The sequence below is a fragment of the Echinops telfairi genome, unplaced genomic scaffold, assembly GCF_000313985.2.
Source record: "Echinops telfairi isolate 266 unplaced genomic scaffold, ASM31398v2 ScPeMD7_2010;HRSCAF=2546, whole genome shotgun sequence".
NCBI lineage: Eukaryota > Metazoa > Chordata > Mammalia > Afrosoricida > Tenrecidae > Echinops > Echinops telfairi.
Window position 1 is genome coordinate 20,888,567 of NW_022105908.1, and position 5,214 is coordinate 20,893,780.

Below are 5,214 nucleotides of genomic sequence, written 5' to 3' on the forward strand. Positions count from 1 at the left end.
CCCTTGATAATTTATAAATTATTATTTTGTCATATCTTTCCCTGTCCGATGTCTCCGGAAGGGGGCTTTTTTAATCACTTGCAGCTGCAAGGCCTTGAGTCAGGATGCGACCGTGGGAAGTCATCTAGTTGTTTGCAGACCTGCTCTCTGGAGGGCTGGGAAAGGGGCTCTACAAACCCACCTGGGAAGATAAACTGCTTCCTGGGGTGCTGGGGAAGGGGCTGCACAAACCCGGCCTGGAGAGATAAGCTCTCTGGGGTGTTGGGGCAGGAGTTGCATAGTTCAATAGGTCATCTTCCTGAGAGGCTGGGAATGGGGGCTTTGATGTTTCATCTTCCTGAGGAGCCGGAGAAGAGGTGGGGGCTGTCCAGTCTGGACCCAGACCAAGCAAGTATATTCCCTCCATTTATACCCAGGAGTACCCCCATGCCCCAACTTTTTTTTTTAAGGTTTAGAGTTAAGTTCAGACTGAAGCTTAATATCCTAAACAAACAAACAAAAACAAACAAACAAACAAACAAACAAAGAAAACACTCACTGCCATACAGTTAACACTACCCCTTAATACTGGGGTGGGGCGGGGCGGGGGGACAACAAAAAATATCTCACTATCATAGAGTCAATACTGACTCCTAGTGATTCTCTGAGGGTTTCTGAGACTGTTTTCAGGAGTAGAAAGCAGTCTTTCTTTCACAGCTTTGCTTGTGGTTTCGAAGTGTTGACCATGCAATCACAGCCCCACGAGTAACCACTACACCACCAGGGCTCCTTAATACCCCTCAGCTAACACTAAAACCCTTACCCTTGAGCTGACTCTAAAGTCCTGAAATCAAACCTGAAAGCTCAATTTAGCACACTGTCTCTAGACCCTGACACCATATCCTACCTTCATCACCTGACACTATCTCTGATCCTGACTCTACAACCTTGAACCCATCCCTTTTTTCTTTGCCCAAGACATCACTCCTGCTATAGCAGCAGCTACCAGTATATAAGGATGCTTAATAGATGCCGTACAAAGAAGACTCTCTCATGATCTTCCCACTTTTGTCAGCAGTCTTCTTCTTTCTCTTGAACTAGTCTTCTAAAAAGAATCACCATTTAAAAGGTGGTTATTTTTATATACCCTCTGGTCTCAAGACTAGGGCCACAGGGATGTCAAGGTCACCAAGAATAATTTGGAGGTTGCCAAGGACTTGTTTAAAAGTGCTTGCAAGTCTGACCGAGAACTCTGACATTTAGAAATAATACAGAAATATGAGTGTTTAAAATCATGTTTTCTTTTCAGAAAAAAAGAATCACCATTTAGGAGGTATATTATCTAGATTACATATGATCAATATTCTCTATTATCTATACTTCCTTCACATATTCTAATCAGCCTGTACCTATTAAGTTCAATTTCTTCAATGTCATAACCTCTCTATTGGCAAAGTCAATGGTCAATTTGCTGTTTATAACTTTCATTATCTCTCTGCAATATTATAGTGGGGAACAAATATCATTATTCTTCTTGAACTAGTTTCTTCTCTTGGTTGCCATGACACCACGCTTTGCTTTCCTCTTACTTCAATGTTGTTTTGTTCATTTTTCTTCCTATATTTTTCACTGCAATCTCTTCTCAACTTAAAAAGTTTGCAGTACCCTAGAGACAGGTGCAGTACATTTGCTCCAGTAGAAATAAACTCAAGGGGATGTCATCTGGTAAAATGGCTTTAAATAGGTCTACTTTGAATAACACTCAAATCTACATCTTCAACACTGCCTTCTTCTAGAAGGCCAGAAGTATGTATCCAGGAGCCCTGCTGACATTCTGAAATGGATGTCCACAGACACTGGAAGCCACAGAGAGTCAAAACGGAACTCTTGATTCTTCTCCACACCTATACCACATGGCTTGTTCGCCCATCTTTTCCCACCTCCCTTGACAATCTTTTTTATTCCCTTTCCTTTTCACCCAACTTGTATCCTAATTTTAAAAATACCAAGATCTGCCAGTCCCCGTGCACCTACCTTTCCTTGAATCTATGGAGCTCTGTCTAGAAGTCTCCATCCTTCACTACATACCTGGAAACACCTCAGCCCCAATTTCAACTCCTTTGTGAGGCGAATGTGATAACCACTACACTACAGAGACCAGACTGAACTCCTTTGTAAAGTCTGTTCTTTTTTTTTTTTTTTTTACTTCACTGGCCATAAAGTCTGTTCTTACACTTTCCCCAACTCCTTGCAGATATGGACACTGAAGGCTCCAATAGCATTGTGTGTGTGTGTGTGTGTGTGTGTCCACATTAAAACTGAGATTTCTGTTAACCACAAAGTTAGACGCTGCATCACTTCCTGAGACTAGCAGGGTACCATCTGCAGGGCATTCAAATGCAGACTGGCAGATGCGGAAATACCTTGTAGATAGGATGCAGCCCGGGCAGGCACCTCTTGGTGGCCACAGAAATAACCTCGGCCATCAGATGTCCTCTCAGCAGGTGTGACTGTAACTAGTGCAGCTGGAAATCAGAACTCCGAACCCAAATCTTGGCCAGGAGCCAAGCCATGGGGGAATCAGATGGCAGGAACACCAGAGGAGTGGGGCCTCCATGGCGAGGTAGCTGCAGCTATAGCAGAAGGAAGAGCAGGGTGTGATGGTCTTTGAGTCTTTGTCCTGCAGAAGATCAGTGGGTGAGGACAAAATGCCCAGGTCTCTAACCTGGATGACCAGGGGTAAGAGTCTTCCATTAGTCTCAAGCTTCAGCATGGCCAGAGGCACTGCCACGTACTGCTGCTTAAAAATTATGATATTGGCCTTCACCCCATCTAGCAAAGAGAAATCAGCTTTAAACAGAGGTCCAACCTGGAGGTGGGGGTGGGAGGGCAGGGAACATATAAGGTGGAGTCAATTCTGATATACCTTTCTCTTATTTGTCAGTGCAGGTTCTCTCTATACCCCACCACCTATTTTATTTTACACACTAAACTCTTGCTCCAATGCAGTCCTGAGGGCAGTGATTCCAAGCTCTTGTCTTCCATTGGTCCTCCATCAGACTTGGAGCTCATTGATGTGCAGTTTCTGCCTCTTTACCATCAACCGCCAAACCAAACTCTTCCCTTAACCCCTCCTCTGGAGGCTTTAGTCAAATGGAGCACAACATATTCCCTTTAGTTTAAAAAAAAATAAGTTCCATTCTCTCCAATTGCTCCTTTTGTTGAAATCTTTCAACAAAACCTTGATCATTCTCTTTTGCCATCTCCCTTTAAAAGCATGAACCCCTCTGTGTGGTTGAGAGGTGTCTAATGTAGAAGGAGAGGATGAAAATGTAGATGGAAGAAGATGAAAAGGTGAAGAAGGAGATAATGTTGATTGGAGGTTCTCAGCCATAGGAGATTCCATGCACTCTGCTAAAAAAGAAGTGAAAATTCAGCAATGTTTAGAGACATTTCTTCATTTCACACTGGAGAGATCCTATTGGCACTAGTTGTGTGGAGACCAAGAACGCTGCTAAACATCCTACAATACATAAGCCAGCTATCACAGCAGTAAAGCCAAAGTTAAGAAAGCCTGAATTGCGATGAAGGGAGGTATAGATGGGTGGAATGTAAATGGGAAAGACAGGGTAAAGGGAGGAGGAGGAGGAGCCAAAAGGAGAGGAAGAGAAAGAATTATGGGAAAGATGGCTGGGTGGTAGGTGAACAGAGGCCAGAGAACCTGAAGTTTCTTTCTCCAGTTGGATCTTCAAGTCTTCCAACCCCTGGAGGCAGCACCAGTTGGGCAGGAAGTTTCCCAGAATGCCTCAGGAGCATGGAGTTTGCACCGTTGAGGAATTGATACCCAAAGAGAGCATCCTCCTCCCAGGAGTCACAAACTCAAGCTAGGAACATCAGTTGAGGAGTGCATGTTGAGTTGTGAGCTTGCCATTTCTAATCTACACCTTCGCCCTCTTTGTGGTAACACCTGTAAATATGCACATGGTTTCAGAAGTTGTGTCAACTAACCAACCAGGGAAGTCGTTCCACACAGGAATGTTTTGTTGAAATCTTTCAATCTGTTTACAGGGTTTATGAAAGTTAATGGCAACTGAATGGCCAATTCCTTCTACCTGTGGAAAGAAGGGCAGTGCAGGACTATCAAGAAAGGATACCACCTCCCCACCCTGAGACACCAATGCCCACTCAACCAAGCACTCACAATTTCCCCAGGTTGGAAACGAAGTCAAAGTCCTTGCCCGTAAGGAATTGCTCGCTCCTGGGAAGATCCCACCGCCTGCTTGCTGCTATAGGCAGGATTAACCCGTTTTCCCAGGGCCCCCACCTGGACAGAGAATCGGAAGCCAATGGTGCAGCAAGTGTCTCCCATCCTGGTGGAGGTATCCAGGTTTTCCAGTTTCACCTATACACCATCCTCCTCTCCTCAAGTTCCTGCTCCCCATGTCTCTGAAACCAATCCTGAGGGTCGTCATTCACTGTCTGGGCTAGGGTTGTGGGTAGGACCAGGGTGGTGGTGGTGGTGTAGGGAATACAAAACCAGAATCCCTCTTCCTGGTTCCTCCTCCCTCTTCCCCACTCCCTGCACCCAAAGCCACCAGTCATCCTCTTTCTGCCCTATTTCTCTCACCTCCCCCGACTCCACCGATCTCACCTTTTCCTCTTCCAACTTAGCCATTTCCCTCTTACAGTCAACCCATTCCTCCTCCAGCCATCCTGGTACCACCCGCTCAGCTCCGCCCTCACCAGTGCCCTCTGCGAGAGAGAAAATCCGGTTGCCATGAATCCAACCATAGCAGGGGGAGAACACTTCGCCTTGAGTCCCAAGGCCCTGCACCCTACCCCTGGGACATCGATCTCAAACTCTGTCTCCTACTCAAAAGGACAGAATTGAGAGGCAAGTTTGGGGTCCCCGAAAACACAGAGGGTTAGCTGACTCCAGAGCAGAAGAACTCACTCACTGTGTGGTGCTCCAGCCTCAGGGCCCTGGCTAGATCCTAGCAACCACGTGCCCCCAGCCAGCATCTCATCTCATTAAAAAAAATCATTTTATTGGGGGTCATACAGCTCTTATCACAATCCTTATACACATCAATTGTGTAAAGCACACATACATTCGCTGCCCTCATCATTCTCAAAATTCGCTTTCCGCTTGGCTTCCTGGAATCAGCTCCTCATTTTCCTTTTCCCCTCCCCCTCCATCCCCGTTCCCCACTCCCTCATGAACCCTTAATAATT

At 45.7% G+C, this 5,214-nt stretch overlaps 1 pseudogene; it reads right to left on the bottom strand.

Annotated features, from left to right (window-relative positions):
* The window catches only part of LOC101655917, a 35,311-nt pseudogene extending 30,657 nt beyond the window's left edge, over positions 1-4,654 (bottom strand).
* Positions 4,655-5,214: the final 560 nt, after the last annotated feature.